This window comes from Gopherus flavomarginatus, chromosome 18 (assembly GCF_025201925.1).
Source record: "Gopherus flavomarginatus isolate rGopFla2 chromosome 18, rGopFla2.mat.asm, whole genome shotgun sequence".
NCBI lineage: Eukaryota > Metazoa > Chordata > Testudines > Testudinidae > Gopherus > Gopherus flavomarginatus.
In genome coordinates this window covers 9,816,452-9,835,189 of record NC_066634.1, presented here as the reverse complement: position 1 = coordinate 9,835,189, position 18,738 = coordinate 9,816,452, and the positions used below count along the sequence as shown (strand labels likewise).

The 18,738-nt window shown below is 62.9% G+C and overlaps 2 protein-coding genes across 3 annotated transcripts in view; both read right to left on the bottom strand.

Annotated features, from left to right (window-relative positions):
- Window positions 1-18,738, bottom strand: part of LOC127036604 (zinc finger protein 560-like) — a 984,895-nt gene that overhangs the window by 724,380 nt on the left and 241,777 nt on the right. The gene's annotated exons all lie outside the window — the stretch shown is intronic.
- The window catches only part of LOC127036603 (zinc finger protein 560-like), a 514,767-nt gene that overhangs the window by 315,831 nt on the left and 180,198 nt on the right, over window positions 1-18,738 (bottom strand). The window lies entirely within an intron of this gene.

Genomic DNA, 18,738 nt, shown 5'->3' with positions numbered 1-18,738 from the left:
CCCCAGTGGTCTCGGAAAGCGAGGGAGAGAGGCAGCGCCCTAATCCCGCAGGAACGGCCGGTCCCCAGTTGTCTCGCAGAGCTAGGGAGAAAAGGCAGCGCCCTAATCCCGCAGGAAGGGCCGCTCCCCAGTGGTCTCGCAGAGCTAGGGAGAGAAGGGGGTGTCCTAATCTCGCAGGAAGTACCGCTCCCCAGTAGTCTCGCAGAGCTAGGCAGAGAAGGCAGCGTCCTATACCGGCAGGAATGGCCGCTCCCCAGTGGTCTCGCAGAGCTAGGGAGAGAAGGCAGTGCCCTAATCCCGCAGGAACGTCCGCTCCCAGTGGTCTCGCAGAGCTAGGGAGAGAAGGTAGCACCCTAATCTCGCAGGAATGGCCGCTCCACAGTGGTCTCGAAGAGCTAGGGAGAGAAGGCAGCGCCCTAATCCCGCAGGTACGGACGTTCCCCACTGTTCTCGCAGAGCTATTCAAAGAAGGCAGCGTCCTAATCTCGCAGGAAGGGCCGCTCCAGAATGGTCTCTCAGAGCTAGGGAGAGAAGGCAGCGCCCTAATCCCACAGGAAGGGCCGCTCCAGAGTGGTCTCACAAAGCTAGGGAGAGGAGGAAGCCCCCTAATGCCGCAGGAAGGGCCGCTCCAGAGTGGTCTCACAGACCTAGGGAGAGAAGGCAGCGCCCTAATCCCACAGAAAGGGCCGCTCCAGAGTGGTCCTACAAAGCTAGGGAGAGGAGGAAGCCCCCTAATCCCGCAGGAAGGGCCGCTCCAGAGTGGTCTCACAGACCTAGGGAGAGAAGGCAGCACCGTAATCCCGCAGGAAGGGCCGTTCCAGAGTGGTCTCACAGAGCTAGGGAGAGGAGGAAGCGCCCTAATCCCGCAGGAAGGGCCGCTCCCCAGTGGTCTCGCAGAGTTAGGGAGAGGAGGCGGCGCCATAATTCCACAGGAAGGGCCGCTTCCCAGTGGTATCGCAGAGATAGGGAGATGAAGTAGTGCCCTAATTCTGCAGGAACGGCCGCTCCCCTGTGGTCTCGCAGAGTTATGGAGAAAAGGCAGTGCACTATTCCCTCAGGAAGTGCCGCTCCCCAGTGGTCTCGCAGACCTAGGGAGAGAAGGCTGCACCCTAATTCTGCAGGAAGGGCCGCTCCAGAATGGTCTCTCAGAGCTAGGGAGAGAAGGCAGCGCCCTAATCCCGCAGGAAGGGCCGCTCCAGAGTGGTCTCTCAGAGCTAGGGAGAGGAGGAATCGCCCTAATCCCGCAGGAAGGGCCGCTTCCCAGTGGTCTCGCAGAGTTAGGGAGAGGAGGCTTCGCCATAATTCCGCATGAAGGACCGCTCCACAGTGGTCTCGCAGAGATAGGAAGAGGAGGCAGCGCCCTAATCCCGCAGGAATGGCCGCTCCCCAGTGGTCTCGCAGAGCTGGGGAGGGAAGTCAGTGCCCCGCCCCCGTTGGAAGGGCCGCTCCCCAGTGGTCTCGCAGAGCGAGGGAGAGAAGGTAGCGCCCTAATCCCGCAGGAAGCGCCGCTCCCCAGTGGTCTCGCAGAGCTAGGGAGAGAAGGCAGCGCCCTATTCCCGCAGGAATGGCCTCCCCAGAGTGGTCTCTCAGAGCTAGGGACAAAAGGTAGCGCCCTCATCCCGCAGGAAGGGCTGCTCCCCAGTGGTCTCGCAGAGCTAGGGAGAGGAGGCAGGGTCCTAATGCCACAGGACGGGCCGCTCCCCAGTGGTCTCGCAGAGCTAGGGAGAGAAGGGGGTGTCCTATTCCGGCAGGAAGGGCTGCTACCCAGTGGTCTGGCAGAGCTAGGGAGAGAAGGCAGTGCCCTAATCTCCGCAGGAACGTCCGCTCCCCAGTGGTCTCGCAGAGCTAGGGAGAGAAGGTAGCGCCCTAATCTCGTAGGAAAGGCCGATCCCCAATGGTCTCGCAGAGCTAGGAAGAGAAGGCAGCGCCCTAATCCCGAAGGAAGGACTGCTTCCAAGTGGTCTCGCAGAGCTAGGGAGAAAAGGCAGCGCCCTAATCCCGCAGGAACGGACGTTCCCCACTGGTCTCGCAGAGCTAGGGAGAGAAGGGGGCGTCCTAATCCCTCAGGAAAGGATGCACCCCAGTGGACTCGCAGAGCTAGGGAGAGAAGGCAGCACCCTAATTCCGCAGGAAGAGTTGCTCCCCAATGGTCTTGCAGAGTTAGGGAGAGGAGGCGGCGCCCTAATCCCGTAGGAGGGACCACTCCACAGTGGTCTCCCAGAGCTAGGGATAGAAGGCAGCGCCCTAAACCCGCAGGAAGGGCCGCTCCCCAGTGGTCTCGCAGAGCTAGGGAGAGCAGGCGGCGCCCTAATCCCGCAGGAAGCGCCGCTCCCCAGTGGTCTCGCAGACCTAGGGAGAGATGGCAGCGTAATAATCCCGCAGGAAGGGCTGCTCCCCAGTGGTCTCGCAGAGCGAGGGAGAGAAGGTAGCGCCCTAATCCCGCAGGAAGCGCCGCTCCCCAGTGGTCTCGCAGAGCTAGGGAGAGAAGGCAGCGCCCTATTCCCGCAGGAATGGCCTCTCCAGAGTGGTCTCTCAGAGCTAGGGACAAAAGGTAGCGCCCTCATCCCGCAGGAAGGGCTGCTCCCCAGTGGTCTCGCAGAGCTAGGGAGAGGAGGCAGGGTCCTAATGCCGCAGGACGGGCCGCTCCCCAGTGGTCTCGCAGAGCTAGGGAGAGAAGGGGGTGTCCTATTCCGGCAGGAAGGGCTGCTACCCAGTGGTCTGGCAGAGCTAGGGAGAGAAGGCAGTGCCCTAATCTCCGCAGGAACGTACGCTCCCCAGTGGTCTCGCAGAGCTAGGGAGAGAAGGTAGCGCCCTAATCTCGTAGGAAAGGCCGCTCCCCAATGGTCTCGCAGAGCTAGGAAGAGAAGGCAGCGCCCTAATCCCGAAGGAAGGACTGCTTCCAAGTGGTCTCGCAGAGCTAGGGAGAAAAGGCAGCGCCCTAATCCCGCAGGAACGGACGTTCCCCACTGGTCTCGCAGAGCTAGGGAGAGAAGGGGGCGTCCTAATCCCTCAGGAAAGGATGCACCCCAGTGGACTCGCAGAGCTAGGGAGAGAAGGCAGCACCCTAATTCCGCAGGAAGAGTTGCTCCCCAATGGTCTAACAGAGTTAGGGAGAGGAGGCGGCGCCCTAATCCCGTAGGAGGGACCACTCCACAGTGGTCTCCCAGAGATAGGGATAGAAGGCAGCGCCCTAAACCCGCAGGAAGGGCCGCTCCCCAGTGGTCTCGCAGAGCTAGGGAGAGCAGGCGGCGCCCTAATCCCGCAGGAAGCGCCGCTCCCCAGTGGTCTCGCAGAGCTAGGGAGAGAAGGCAGCGTAATAATCCCGCAGGAAGGGCTGCTCCCCAGTGGTCTCGCAGAGCTAGGGAGAGAAGGCAGCGTAATAATCCCGCAGGAAGGGCCGCTCCCCAGTGGTCCCGCAGAGCTAGGGAGAGGAGGCAGCGCCTTAATCCCGCAGGAAGGGCCGCTCCCCAGTGGTCTCGCAGAGCTAGGGAGAGGAGGCAGCGCCCTAATCCCGCTGGAAGGGCCGCTCCCCAGTGGTCTCGCAGAGCTAGGGAGAGAAGGCAGCGCCCTAATCCCGCAGGAAGCGCCGCTCCAAAGTGGTCTCGCAGAGCTAGGGAGAGGAGGCAGCGCCTTAATCCCGCAGGAAGGGCTCCCCCCCAGTGGTCTCGCAGAGCTACGGAGAAAAGGCAGCGCCCTAATCCCGCAGGAACGGCCGCTCCCCATTGGTTTTGCAGAGCTAGGGAGAGAAGTTAGCACCCTAATCCCGCAATAAGAGCCGCTCCACAGTGGTCTCACAGAGCTGGGGAGGGATGCCAGCGCCCCGCCCCCGCAGGAAGGGCCGCTCCCCTGTGGTCTCGCAGAGTTATGGAGTAAAGGCAGCGCACTATTCCCGCAGGAAGGGCCGCTCCCCAGTGGTTTCGCAGGGCTAAGGAGAGAAGGCAGCACCCTAATGCCGCAGGAAGGGCCTCTCCCCAGTGGTCTCGCAGAGCTAGGGAGAGGAGTCAGCGCCCTAACCCCGCAGGAATGGCCGCTCCCCAGTGGTCTCGCAGAGCTAGGGAGAGAAGGCAGCGCCCTAATCCCACAGGAAGCGCCGCTCCCCAGTGGTCTCGCAGACCTAGGGAGAGAAGGCAGCGCCCTAATCCCGCAGGAAGGGCCTCTCCCCAGTGGTCTCGCAGAGCTAGGGGGAGGAGTCAGCACCCTAATCCCGCAGGAAGGGCCGCTCCAGAATGGTCTCTCAGAGCTAGGGAGAGAAGGCAGCGCCCTAATCCCGCAGGAAGGGCCGCTCCAGAGTGTTCTCACAAAGCTAGGGAGAGGAGGAAGCGCCCTAATCCCGAAGGAAGGGACGCTCCAGAGTGGTCTCACAGACCTAGGGAGAGAAGGCAGCACCGTAATCCCGCAGGAAGGGCCGCTCCAGAATGGTCTCTCAGAGCTAGGTAGAGAAGGCAGCGCCCCAATCCCGCAGGAAGGGCCGCTCCAGAGTGGTCTCACAGAGCTAGGGAGAGGAGGAAGCGCCCTAATCCCGCAGGAAGGGACGCTCCCCAGTGGTCTCGCAGAGTTAGGGAGAGGAGGCGGCGCCATAATTCCTCAGGAAGCTCCGCTTCCCACTGGTGTCGCAGAGATAGGGAGAGGAGGTAGTGCCCTAATCCCGCAGGAAAGGCAGCTCCCCAGTGGTCTCGGAAAGCGAGGGAGAGAGGGCAGCGCCTTAATCCCGCAGGAACGGCCGGTCCCCATTGGTCTTGCAGAGCTAGGGTGAGTAGGTAGCGCCCTAATCCCTCAGAAACGGCCGCTCCCCAGTTGTCTCGCAGAGCTAGGGAGAAAAGGCAGCGCCCTAATCCCGCAGGAACGGCCGCTCCGCAGTGGTCTCGCAGAGCTAGGGAGAGAAGGGGGTGTCCTAATCTCGCAGGAAGGACCGCTCCCCAGTAGTCTCGCAGAGCTAGGCAGAGAAGGCAGCGTCCTATACCGGCAGGAAGGGCCGCTCCCCAGTGGTCTCGCAGAGCTAGGGAGAGAAGGCAGTGCCCTAATACCGCAGGAACGTCCGCTCCCAGTGGTCTCGCAGAGCTAGGGAGAGAAGGCAGCGCCCTAATCTCGCAGGAATGGCCGCTCCCCACTGTTCTCGCAGAGCGATGGACAGAAGGCGGCGTCCTAATCCCGCAGGAAATGCAGCACCCCAGTGGACTCGCAGAGCTAGGGAGAGCAGGCAGCGCCCTAATCCCGCAGGAAGGGCCGCTCATAAATGGTCTCTCAGAGCTAGGGAGAGAAGGCAGCGCCCTAATCCCGCAGGAAGGGCCGCTCCAGAGTGGTCTCACAAAGCTAGTGAGAGGAGGAAGCCCCCTAATCCCGCAGGAAGGGCCATTCCAGAGTGGTCTCACAGAGCTAGGGAGAGGAGGAAGTGCCCTAATCCCGCAGGAAGGGCCGCTCCCCAGTGGTCTCGCAGAGTTAGGGAGAGGAGGCGGCGCCATAATTCCGTAGGAAGGGCCGCTTCCCAGTGGTGTCGCAGAGATAGGGAGATGAGGTAGTGCCCTAATTCTGCAGGAATGGCCGCTCCCCAGTGGTATCGCAGGGCTAAGGAGAGGAGGTAGTGCCGTAATCCCGGAGGAAAGGCAGCTCCCCAGTGGTCTCGGAAAGCGAGGGAGAGAGGGCAGCGTCCTATTCCCGCAGGAACGGCCGATCCCCAGTGGTCTTGCAGAGCTAAGGAGAGAAGTTAGCACCCTAATCCCGCAGGAAGAGCAGCTCCACAGTGGTCTCGCAGAGATAGGAAGAGGATGCAGCGCACTAATCCCGCAGGAAGGGCCGCTCCCTAGTGGTCTCGCAGAGCTGGGGAGGGAAGCCAGCGCCCCGCCCCCGCAGGAAGGGCCGCTCCCCTGTGGTCTCGCAGAGTTATGGAGAAAAGGCATCGCACTATTCCCGCAGGAAGGGCCGCTTCCCAGTGGTTTCGCAGGGCTAAGGAGAGAAGGCAGCACCCTAATGCCGCAGGAAAGGCCTCTCCCCAGTGGTCTCGCAGAGCTAGGGAGAGGAGTCAGCGCCCTAATCCCTCAGGAAGGGCCGCTCCAGAGTGGTCTCACAAAGCTAGGGAGAGAAGGCAGCACCATAGTCCCGCAGGAAGGGCCGCTCCAGAATGGTCTCTCAGAGCTAGGGAGAGAAGGCAGCGCCCCAATCCCGCAGGAAGGGCCGCTCCAGAGTGCTCTCACAGAGCTAGGGAGAGGAGGAAGCGCCCTAATCCCGCAGGAAGGGCCGCTCCCCAGTGGTCTCGCAGAGATAGGAAGAGGAGGCAGCGCCCTAATCCTGCAGGAATGGCCGCTCCCCAGTGGTCTCGCAGAGCTGGGGAGGGAAGCCAGCGCCCCCCCCCCCCGCAGGAAGGGCTGCTCCCCTGTTGTCTCGCAGAGTTATGGAGAAAAGGCAGCGCACTATTCCCGCAGGAACGTCCGCTCCCCAGTGGTTTTACAGGGCTAAGGAGAGAAGGCAGCACCCTAATGCACCGGGAAGGGCCTCTCCCCAGTGGTCTCGCAGAGCTAGGGAGAGGAGTCAACGCCCTAATCCCGCAGGAAGGGCCGCTCCCCAGTGGTCTCGCAGAGCTGGGGAGGGAAGCCAGCGCCCCGCCCCCGCAGGAAGGGCCGCTCCCCTCTGGTCTCGCAGAGTTATGGAGAAAAGGCATCGCACTATTCCCGCAGGAAGGGCCGCTACCCAGTGGTTTCGCAGGGCTAAGGGGAGAAGGCAGCACCCTAATGCCGCAGGAAAGGCCTCTCCCCAGTGGTCTCGGAGAGCTAGGGAGAGGAGTCAGCGCCCTAATCCCGCAGGAAGGGCCGCTCCAGAGTGGTCTCACAAAGCTAGGGAGAGGAGCAATCGCCCTAATCCCGCAGGAAGGGCCGCTCCAGAGTGTTCTCACAGACCTAGGGAGAGAAGGCAGCACCGTAGTCCCGCAGGAAGGGATGCTCCAGAATGGTCTCTCAGAGCTAGGGAGAGAAGGTAGCGCCCCAATCCCGCAGGAAGGGCCGCTCCAGAGTGGTCTCACAGAGCTAGGGAGAGGAGGAAGCGCCCTAATCCCGCAGGAAGGGCCGCTCCCCAGTGATCTCACAGAGTTAGGGAGAGGAGGCGGAGCCATAATTCCGCAGGAAGGGCAGCTCCCCAGTGGTCTCGCAGAGATAGGAAGAGGAGGCAGCGCCCTAATCCTGCAGGAATGGCCGCTCCCCAGTGGTCTCGCAGAGCTGGGGAGGGAAGCCAGCGCCCCCCCCCCCCGCAGGAAGGGCCGCTCCCCAGTGGTCTCCCAGACCTAGGGAGAGAAGGCAGCGCCCTAATCCCGCAGGAAGGGCCGCTCCCCAGTGGTCCCGAGGAGCTAGGGAGAGGAGGCAGCGCCTTAATCCCGCAGGAAGTTCTGCTCCCCAGTGGTCTCCTAGAGCTAGGGAGAGGAGGCAGCGCCCTAATCCCGAAGGACGGGCCGCTCCCCAGTGGTCTCGCAGAGCTAGGGAGAGGAGGAAGCGCCCTAATCCCGCAGGAAGGGCCGCTCCCCAGTGGTCTCACAGAGTTAGGGAGAGGAGGCGGCGCCATAATTCCGCAGGAAGGGCCGCTCCTCAGTGGTCTCGCAGAGATAGGAAGAGGAGGCAGCGCCCTAATCCTGCAGAAATGGCCGCTCCCCAGTGGTCTCGAAGAGCTGGGGAGGGAAGCCAGCACCCCCCCCCCCCCGCAGGAAGGGCTGCTCCCCTGTTGTCTCGCAGAGTTATGGAGAAAAGGCAGCGCACTATTCCCGCAGGAACGTCCGCTCCCCAGTGGTTTCACAGGGCTAAGGAGAGAAGGCAGCACCCTAATGCACCGGGAAGGGCCTCTCCCCAGTGGTCTCGCAGAGCTAGGGAGAGGAGTCAACGCCCTAATCCCGCAGGAAGGGCCGCTCCCCAGTGGTCTCGCAGAGCTGGGGAGGGAAGCCAGCGCCCCGCCCCCGCAGGAAGGGCCGCTCCCCTGTGGTCTCGCAGAGTTATGGAGAAAAGGCATCGCACTATTCCCGCAGGAAGGGCCGCTACCCAGTGGTTTCGCAGGGCTAAGGAGAGAAGGCAGCACCCTAATGCCGCAGGAAAGGCCTCTCCCCAGTGGTCTCGGAGAGCTAGGGAGAGGAGTCAGCGCCCTAATCCCGCAGGAAGGGCCGCTCCAGAGTGGTCTCACAAAGCCAGGGAGAGGAGCAAGCGCCCTAATCCCGCAGGAAGGGCCGCTCCAGAGTGTTCTCACAGACCTAGGGAGAGAAGGCAGCACCGTAGTCCCGCAGGAAGGGCCGCTCCAGAATGGTCTCTCAGAGCTAGGGAGAGAAGGTAGCGCCCCAATCCCGCAGGAAGGGCCGCTCCAGAGTGGTCTCAAAGAGCTAGGGAGAGGAGGAAGCGCCCTAATCCCGCAGGAAGGGCCGCTCCCCAGTGATCTCACAGAGTTAGGGAGAGGAGGCGGAGCCATAATTCCGCAGGAAGGGCCGCTCCCCAGTGGTCTCGCAGAGATAGGAAGAGGAGGCAGCGCCCTAATCCTGCAGGAATGGCCGCTCCAGAGTGGTCTCTCAGAGCTAGGGAGAGAACGCAGCGCCCTAATCCCGCAGGAAGGGCCGCTCCCCAGTGGTCCCGAGGAGCTAGGGAGAGGAGGCAGCGCCTTAATCCCGCAGGAAGTTCTGCTCCCCAGTGGTCTCCTAGAGCTAGGGAGAGGAGGCAGCGCCCTAATCCCGAAGGACGGGCCGCTCCCCAGTGGTCTCGCAGAGCTAGGGAGAGAAGGGGGTGTCCTAATCTCGCAGGAATGGCCGCTCCCCAGTGGTCTCGCAGAGCTAGGGAGAGAAGGCAGCGCGCTAATTCCGCAGGAAGGGCTGCTTCCAAGTGGTCTCGCAGAGTTAGGGAGAAAAGGCAGCGCCCCGCCCCCGCAGGACGGGCCGCTCCCCTGTGGTCTCGCAGAGTTATGGAGAAAAGGCAGCGCATTACTCTGCAGGAAGGGCCGCTCTCCACTGGTTTCGGAGGGCTAAGGAGAGAAGACAGCACCCTAATGCCGCAGGAATGGCCTCTCTCCAGTGGTCTCGCAGAGCTAGAGAGAGGAGTCAGAGCCCTAATCCCGCAGGAAGGGCCGCTCCCCAGTGGTCTCGCAGAGCTAGGGAGAGAAGGCAGCGCCCTAATCCCGCAGGAAGGGCCGCTCCAGAGTGGTCTCTCAGAGCTAGGGAGAGAACGCAGCGCCCTAATCCCGCAGGAAGGGCCGCTCCCCAGTGGTCTCGCAGAGTTAGGGAGAGGAGGCGGCGCCATAATTCCGCAGGAAGGGCCGCTTCCCAGTGGTGTCGCAGAGATAGGGAGATGAGGTAGTGCCCTAATTCTGCAGGAACGGCCGCTCCCCAGTGGTATCGCAGGGCTAAGGAGAGGAGGTAGTGCCGTAATCCCGCAGGAAAGGCAGCTCCCCAGTGGTCTCGGAAAGCGAGGGAGAGAGGGCAGCGTCCTATTCCCGCAGGAACGGCCGATCCCCAGTGGTCTTGCAGAGCTAAGGAGAGAAGTTAGCACCCTAATCCCGCAGGAAGAGCAGCTCCACAGTGGTCTCGCAGAGATAGGAAGAGGATGCAGCGCACTAATCCCGCAGGAAGGGCCGCTCCCTAGTGGTCTCGCAGAGCTGGGGAGGGAAGCCAGCGCCCCCCCCCCGCAGGAAGGGCCGCTCCCCTGTGGTCTCGCAGAGTTATGGAGAAAAGGCATCGCACTATTCCCGCAGGAAGGGCCGCTTCCCAGTGGTTTCGCAGGGCTAAGGAGAGAAGGCAGCACCCTAATGCCGCAGGAAAGGCCTCTCCCCAGTGGTCTCGCAGAGCTAGGGAGAGGAGTCAGCGCCCTAATCCCGCAGGAAGGGCCGCTCCAGAGTGGTCTCACAAAGCTAGGGAGAGAAGGCAGCACCATAGTCCCGCAGGAAGGGCCGCTCCAGAATGGTCTCTCAGAGCTAGGGAGAGAAGGCAGCGCCCCAATCCCGCAGGAAGGGCCGCTCCAGAGTGGTCTCACAGAGCTAGGGAGAGGAGGAAGCGCCCTAATCCCGCAGGAAGGGCCGCTCCCCAGTGGTCTCACAGAGTTAGGGAGAGGAGGCGGCGCCATAATTCCGCAGGAAGGGCCGCTCCCCAGTGGTCTCGCAGAGATAGGAAGAGGAGGCAGCGCCCTAATCCTGCAGGAATGGCCGCTCCCCAGTGGTCTCGCAGAGCTGGGGAGGGAAGCCAGCGCCCCCTCCCCCCGCAGGAAGGGCTGCTCCCCTGTTGTCTCGCAGAGTTATGGAGAAAAGGCAGCGCACTATTCCCGCAGGAACGTCCGCTCCCCAGTGGTTTCACAGGGCTAAGGAGAGAAGGCAGCACCCTAATGCACCGGGAAGGGCCTCTCCCCAGTGGTCTCGCAGAGCTAGGGAGAGGAGTCAACGCCCTAATCCCGCAGGAAGGGCCGCTCCCCAGTGGTCTCACAGAGATAGGGAGAGAAGGTAGCGCCCTAATCTCGCAGGAATGGCCGCTCCCCAGTGGTCTCGCAGAGCTAGGAAGAGAAGGCAGCGCGCTAATTCCGCAGGAAGGGCTGCTTCCAAGTGGTCTCGCAGAGTTAGGGAGAAAAGGCAGCGCCCCGCCCCCGCAGGACGGGCCGCTCCCCTGTGGTCTCGCAGAGTTATGGAGAAAAGGCAGCGCATTACTCTGCAGGAAGGGCCGCTCTCCACTGGTTTCGGAGGGCTAAGGAGAGAAGACAGCACCCTAATGCCGCAGGAAGGGCCTCTCTCCAGTGGTCTCGCAGAGCTAGAGAGAGGAGTCAGCGCCCTAATCCCGCAGGAAGGGCCGCTCCCCAGTGGTCTCGCAGAGCTAGGGAGAGAAGGCAGCGCCCTAATCCCGCAGGAAGGGCCGCTCCAGAGTGGTCTCTCAGAGCTAGGGAGAGAACGCAGCGCCCTAATCCCGCAGGAAGGGCCGCTCCCCAGTGGTCTCGCAGAGCTAGGGAGAGGAGGCAGCGCCTTAATCCCGCAGGAAGGGACGCTCCCCAGTGGTCCCGCAGAGCTAGGGAGAGGAGGCAGCGCCTTAATCCCGCAGGAAGGACCGCTCCCCAGTGGTCCCGCAGAGCTAGAGAGAGGAGGCAGCGCCCTAATCCCGCAGTAAGGGCCAATTCAGAGTGGTCTCTCAGAGCTAGGGAGAGAAGGCACCGCCCTAATCTCGCAGGAAGGGCTGCTCCCCAGTGGTCTCGCCGAGCTAGGGAGAGGAGTCAGCGCCCTAATCCCGCCGGAAGGGCCGCTCCCCAGTGCTCTCGCAGAGCTAGAGATAGCAGGCAGCGCCCTAATCCCACAGGAAGCGCCGCTCCCCAGTGGTCTCGAAGACCTAGGGAGAGAAGGCAGCGCCCTAATCCCGCAGGAAGGGCCGCTCCCTAGTGGTCTCGCAGAGCTAGGGAGAGGAGGCAGCGCCTTAATCCCGCAGGAAGGGCTGCTCCCCAGTGGTCTCGCAGAGCTACGGAGAGGAGGCAGCGCCCTAATCCCGCAGGAAGATCCGCTCCACAGTGGTGTCGCAGAGATAGGAAGAAGTGGCAGCGCACTAATCCCACAGGAAGGGCCGCTCCCAAGTGGTTTCGCAGGGCTAAGGAGAGAAGGCAGCACCCTAATGCCGCAGGAAGGAGCTCTCCCCAGTGGTCTCGCAGAGCTAGGGAGAGGAGGCAGCGCCTTAATCCCGCAGGAAGGGCTGCTCCCCAGTGGTCTCGCAGAGCTAGGGAGAGGAGGCAGCGCCCTAATCCCGCAGGAATGGCCGCTCACCAGTGGTCTCGCAGAGCAAGGGAGAGCAGGCAGCGCCCTAATCCCGCAGGAAGAGCCGCTCCAGAGTGGTCTCGCAGAGATAGGAAGAGGAGGCAGTGCCCTAATCCCGCAGGAAGGGCCGCTCCCCAGTGGTATCGCAGAGTTAGGGAGAGGAGGCGGCGCCATAATTCCGCAGGAAGTTCCGTTCCCCAGTGGTCTCGCAGACCTAGGGAGAGGAGGCAGCGCCCTAATCCCGCAGGACGGGCCGCTCCCCAGTGGTGTCGCAGAGCTAGGGAGAGGATGCAGCGCCCTAATCCCGCAGGAAGGGCCGCTCCAGAGTGGTCTCTCAGAGCTAGGGAGAGAAGGCAGCGCCCTAATCCCGCAGGAAGGGGCGCTCCCCAGTGGTCTCGCAGAGCTAGGGAGAGGATGCAGCGCCTTAATCCCGCAGGAAGGGCCGCTCCCCAGTGGTCCCGCAGAGCTAGGCAGAGTAGGCAGCGCCCTAATCCCGCAGGAAGGGCCGTTCCATAGTGGTCTCTCAGAGCTAGGGAGAGGAGGCAGCGCCTTAATCCCGCAGGAAGGGCTGCTCCCCAGTGGTCTCGCAGAGCTAGGGAGAGGAGGCAGCGCCCTAATCCCGCAGGACGGGCCGCTCCCCAGTGGTCTCGCAGAGCTAGGGAGAGTTGGTAGAGCCCTAATCCCGGAGGAACGGCCGCTCCCCAGTGGTCTCGCAGAGTTAGGGAGAGAATGGGGTGTCAAAATCTAGCAGGAAGTAGCGCTCCCCAGTAGTCTCGCAGAGCTCGGGAGAGAAGGCAGCATCCTATTCCAGCAGGAAGGGCCGCTCCCCAGTGGTTTCACAGAGGTAGGAAGAGAAGGCAGCACCCAAATCCCGCATTAAGGACCACTCCCCTGTGGTCTCGCAGAGCTGGGGAGGGAAGGCAGCGCCCTAATCCCGCAGGAAGGGCCGATGCCCAGTGGTCTCGCAGAGCTAGGGAGAGGTGGCAGCGCCCTAATGCCGCAGGAAAGGCCGCTCCCGAATGGTTTCGCAGGCCTAGGGAGAGCAGGAAGGGCCGATCCCAAGTGGACTCGCAGTGCTAGGGAGTGAAGGCAGCGCCCTAAACCTGCAGGAACTGATGCTCCCCAGGCCCCTGGCAGAGCTCGGGAGGGAAGCCAGCGCTCCGACATCGCAGGAATGGTCGCTCCCCAGTGGTATCTCAGAGCTAGGGAGAGGAGGCAGCGCCCTAATCCCGCAGGAATGGCCGCTCCCTAGTGGTCACGCAGAGCTGGGGAGAGTAGGTAGAGCCCTAATCCCGCAGGAATGGCCGCTCCCTAGTGGTCACGCAGAGCTGGGGAGGGAAGCCGGCGCCTCGCCCCCACAGGAACGGCCGCTCACCAGTGGTCTCGCAGAGCTTGGGAGAGAAGGCAGCGTCCTATTCCGGCAGGAAGGGCCGCTCCCGAGTGGTCTCGCAGGGCTAAGGAGAGGAGGTAGTGCCCTGATCCCGCAGGAAAGGCCGCTCCCAAATGGTCTCGCAGAGCTAGGGAGAGAGGACAGCACCCTAATCCCGCAGGAACGGCCGCTCCCCTGTGGTCTCGCTGAGCTAGGGAGAGAAGGCAGCACCCTAATCCCGCAGGAACGGCCGCTCCCCTGTGGTCTCGCAGAGCTAGGGAGTGGAGGCAGCGCCATAATCCCGCAGGACGGGCCGCTCCCCAGTGGTCTCGCAGAGCTAGGGAGAGTAGGTAGAGCCCTAATCCCGCAGGAACGGCCGCTCCCCTGTGGTCTCGCTGAGCTAGGGAGAGAAGGCAGCACCCTAATCCCGCAGGAACGGCCGCTCCCCTGTGGTCTCGCAGAGCTAGGGAGTGGAGGCAGCGCCATAATCCCGCAGGACGGGCCGCTCCCCAGTGGTCTCGCAGAGCTAGGGAGAGTAGGTAGAGCCCTAATCCCGCAGGAACGGCCGCTCCCCTGTGGTCTCGCAGAGCTAGGGAGTGGAGGCAGCGCCATAATCCCGCAGGACGGGCCGCTCCCCAGTGGTCTCGCAGAGCTAGGGAGAGTAGGTAGAGCCCTAATCCCGCAGGAACGGCCGCTCCCCTGTGGTCTCGCAGAGCTAGGGAGTGGAGGCAGCGCCATAATCCCGCAGGACGGGCCGCTCTCCAGTGGTCTCGCAGAGCTAGGGAGAGAAGGCACCGTCCTATTCCAGCAGGAAGGGCCGCTCCCCAGTGGTTTCACAGAGGTAGGAAGAGAAGGCAGCGCCCAAATCCCACATTAAAGACCGCTCCCCTGTGGTCTCGCAGAGCTGGGGAGGGAAGCCAGCGCCCCGCCCCCGAAGGAAGCGCCACTCCCCATTGGTCTCGCAGACCTAGAGAGAGAAGGCTGCGCCCTAATCCCACAGGAAGGTTCGCTCCCCAGTGCACTCGCAGAGCTAGGGAAACAGGGCAGTGCCAAAATCCCGCAGGAAGGACCGCTCCCCAGTGGTCTCGCAGACCTAGGGAGAGAAGGCAGCGACCTAATTCCGCAGGAATGGTCGCTCCTCAGTGTTCTCGCAGAGCTAAGGAGAGACGGCAGCGCCCTCATCCCGCAGGAAGGGCTGCTCCTCAAACCCATGGCTGAGCTGGGGAGGCAAGGCAGCCCCCCGCCCCTGAAGGAAGGGCTGCTCCCCAGTGGTCTCACAGAGCTAGGGAGATTAGGCAGCGCCCTATTCCCGCAGGACGGTCCGCTACCCAGTATTCTCGCAGAGCTAGGGAGAGGAGGCAGCGCCCTAATCCCGCAGGAAGAGTTGCTCTCCAATGGTCTCACAGAATTAGGGAGAGAATGCAGAGCCCTAATCCCGCAGGAACGGCCGTTCCCCAGTGGTCTCCCAGAGCTAGTTAGAGAAGGCGGCGTCCTAATCCAGCATGAAAGGCTGCACCACAGTGGACTCGCAGAGCTAGGGAGAGAAGGCAGCACCCTAATCCCGCAGGAAGGGTCGCTCCCCAGTGATATCGCAGAGCTAGGGAGAGAAGGCAGCACCGTAATCCCGCAGGAGGAGTTGTTCCCCAATGGTCTTGCAGAGTTAGGCAGACGAGGCGGCGCCTTAATCCCGCAGGAAGGGCCGCTCTCCGGTTGTCTTGCAGAGCTAGGGAGTGCAGGCAGCGCCCTAATCCCGCAGGAAGCTCCGCTCCCCAGTGGTCTCGCAGAGCTAGGGAGAGAAGGCAGCGTCCTAATCCCAGAGGAAGGGCCGATCCCCAGTGGTCTCGCAGAGCTAGAAAGAGGAGGCAGCGCCCTAATCCCGCAGGAAGGGCTGCGCCCCAGTGGTCTCGCAGAGCTAGGGAGAGGAGGCAGCACCCTAATCCCGCAGAAAGGGCCGCTCCCCAGTAGTATCGCATAGCTAGGGAGAGGAGGCAGCGCCCTAATCCCGCAGGAAGAGCCGATGCCCAGTGGTCTCGCAGAGCTAGGGAGAGGTGGCAGCGCCCTAATCCCACAGGAAAGGCCGCTCCCGAATGGTTTCGTAGGCCTAGGGAGAGCAGGAAGGGCCGATCCCAAGTGGACTCGGAGTGCTAGGGAGTGAAGGCAGCGCCCTAAACCTGCAGGAACTGATGCTCCCCAGGCCCCTGGCAGAGCTCGGAAGGGAAGCCAGCGCCCCGACCCCGCAGGAATAGTCGCTCCCCAGTGGTATCTCAGAGCTAGGGAGAGGAGGCAGCGCCCTAATCCCGCAGGAAGATCCGCTCCACAGTGATCTCGCAGAGATAGGAAGAGGAGGCAGCGCCCTAATCCCGCAGGAATGGCCGCTACCTAGTGGGCACGCAGAGCTGGGGAGGGAAGCCGGCGCCTCGCCCCCACAGGAAGGGCCGCTCACCAGTGGTCTCGCAGAGCTTGGGAGAGAAGGCAGCGTCCTATTCCGGCAGGAAGGGCCGCTCCCGAGTGGTCTCGTAGGGCTAAGGAGAGGAGGTAGTGCCCTAATCCCGCAGGAAAGGCCGCTCCCAAATGGTCTCGGAGAGCTAGGGAGAGAGGGCAGCGTCCTATTCCCGTAGGAACGGCCGCTCCCCAGTGGTCTCGCTGAGCTAAGGAGAGAAGGTAGCACCCTAATCCCGCAGGAACGGCCGCTCCCCTGTGGTCTCGCAGAGCTAGGGAGAGAAGGCAGCGCCCTATTCCCGCAGGAAGAGCTGCTCCCCAATGCTCTCGCAGAGCTAGGGAGAGGAGGCGGCGCCCTAATCTCACAGGAACGGCCGTTCCCCAGTGATCTCGCTGAAATGGGAAGGGAAGACGGCAACCTACCCACGCAGGAAAGGACGCTCCCCAGTGGTCTCACAGAGCTAGGGAGAGAAGGTAGCGTCCTTATCCCACAGGAAGGGCCGCTCCCCAGTGGTCTCGCAGAGCTAGAGAGAGAAGGCAGCTCCCTAAACAAGCAGGAAGGGCCGCTCCCCAGTGGTCTCGCAGAGCTTGGGAGAGAGGGCAGCGCTCTAATCCCGCAGGAAGGGCCGCTCCCCAGTGGTCTCGCAGAACTACAGAGAGACGGCGGCGCCCTAATCTCGCAGGAAGGGCCGCTCCCCAGTGGTCTCGCAGAGCTAGGGAGAGAAGGCAGCGCCCTAATCCCACAGGAAGGACCGCTCCCGAGTGGTCTCGCATAGCTAGGGAGAGAAGGCCCCTCCCTAATCCCGCAGGAAGGGCCGCTCCCCAGTGGTCTCACAGAGCTAGAGAGAGAAGGCAGCGCCCTAATCCCGCAGGAACGCCTGCTTCGCAGTGGTCTCGCAGAGCTAACGAGAGAAGGTAGCGCCCTAAACCCGCAGGAACGGCCGCTCCCCAGTGGATTCACAGAGCTGGTGAGGGAAGCCAGCGCCCCGTCCCCGCAGGAAGGGCCGCTCCCCTGTGGTCTCGCAGAGTTATGGAGAAAAGGCAGCGCACTATTCCCGCAGGAAGGGCCGCTCCCCAGTGGTTTCGCAGGGATAAGGAGAGAAGGCAGCACCCTAATGCCGCAGGAAGGGCCTCTCCCCAGTGGTCTTGCAGAGCTAGGGAGAGGAGTCAGCGCCCTAATCCCGCAGGAAGGGCCGCTCCCCAGTGGTCTCGTAGAGCTAGGGAGAGCAGGCAGTGCCCTAATCCCACAGGAAGGGCCGCTCCCCAGTGGTCTCGCAGACCTAGGGAGACAAGGCAGCGCCCTAATCCCGCAGGAACGGCCGCTCCCCTGTGGTCTCACAGAGATGGAGAGGGAAGCCAGCGCCCCGCCCCCGCAGGAAGGGACGCTCGCCTGTGGTCTCGTGGAGCTAGGGAGAGAAGGCAGCGTGCTATTCCCTCAGGAAGAGCCGCTCCCCAGTTGTCTCGCAGGGCTAAGGAGAGAAGGTAGCACACTAATGCCGCAGGAAGGGCCGCTCCCAATGGTCTTGCAGAGCTAGGGAGAGGAGGCGGCGCTATAATCCCGCATGAAGGGCTGCTCCCCAGTGGTCTCGCAGAGCTAAGGAGAGGAGGAAGCGCTCTAATCCCGCAGGAAGCGCCGCTCCCCAGTGGTCTCTCAGACCTAGGCAGAGAAGGCAGCGCCCTAATCCCACAGGAATGGTCGCTCTCCAGTGGTCTCGCAGAGAAAGGGAGAGGAAGCAGCGCCCTAATCCCGCAGGAAGGGCCGCTCCCCACTGGTCTCGCAGAGCTAGAGAGAGAAGGCAGCGCCCTAATCCCGCAGGAAGCGCCGCTCCCCAGTGGTCTCGCAGACCTAGGGAGAGAAGGAAGCGCCCTATTCCCGCAGGAAGGGCCTCTCCCCAGTGGTCTAGCAGAGATGAGGAGCGAAGCCAGCGCTGCGCCCCCGCAGGAAGGGCCGCTCGCCTGTGGTCTCGTAGAGATAGGGAGAGAAGGTAGCGCCCTAATCTCACAGGAATGGTCGCTCCTCAGTGGTCTCGCAGAGCTAGGGAGAGGAGGCAGCGTTCTAATCCCGCAGGAATGTACGCTCCTCAGTGGTCTCGCAGAGCTAGGGAGAGGGGGCAGCGCACTAGTCCCGCAGGAAGTGCCGCTCCCCAGTGGTCTCGCAGACCTAGGGAGAGAAGGCAGCGCCCTAATCCCGCAGGAAGTGCCGCTCCCCACTGGTCTCGCAGAGCTAGAGAGAGAAGGCAGCGCCCTAATCCCGCAGGAAGGGCCTCTCCCCAGTGGTCTAGCAGAGATGAGGAGCGAAGCCAGCGCTGCGCCCCCGCAGGAAGGGCCGCTCGCCTGTGGTCTCGTAGAGATAGGGAGAAAAGGTAGCGCCCTAATATCACAGGAATGGTCGCTCCTCAGTGGTCTCGCAGAGCTAGGGAGAGGAGGCAGCATCCTAATCCCGCAGGAACGGACGCTCCCCAGTGGTCTGGCAGAGCAAGGGAGAGGAGGCAGCGCACTAGTCCCGCAGGAAGGGCCGCTCCCCACTGGTCTCGAAGAGCTAGGGAGAGAAGGCAGCGCCCTAATCCCGCACGTGGCGCCGCTCCCCAGTGGTCTCGCAGACCTAGGGAGAGAAGGCAGCGCCCTAATCCCACAGGAATGGTCACTCCTCAGTGGTCTCGCAGAGATAGGGAGAGAAGGCAGCGCCCTAATCCCGGAGGATGGGCCGCTCCCCAGTGGTCTTGAAGAGCTAGGGAGAGGAGGCAGCGCCCTATTCCTGCAGGATGGGCCGCTCCCCATTGGTCTCACAGAGCTAGGGAGAGGAGGCAGCGTCCTAATCCCGCAGGAAGGGCCGCTCCCCAGTTGTTTCAGAGATAGGGAGAGGAGGCAGCAACCTATTCCTCCAGGATGGGCCGCTCTCCAGTGGTCTCGCAGAGATAGGGAGAGGAGGCAGCGCCCTAATCCCGCAGGAAGGGACGCTCCCCACTGGTCTCGCAGAGCTAGGGAGAGAAGGCAGCGACCAAATCCCGCAGGAAGCGCCGCTCCCCAGTGGTCTCGCAGACATAGGGAGAGATGGAAGCGTCCTAATCCCGCAGGAAGGGCCGCTCCCCAGTTGTTTCGCAGAGATAGGGAGAGGAGGCAGCAACCTATTCCTCCAGGATGGGCCGCTCTCCAGTGGTCTCGCAGAGCTAGGGAGAGAAGGCAGCGTCCTAATCCCAGAGGAAGGGCCGATC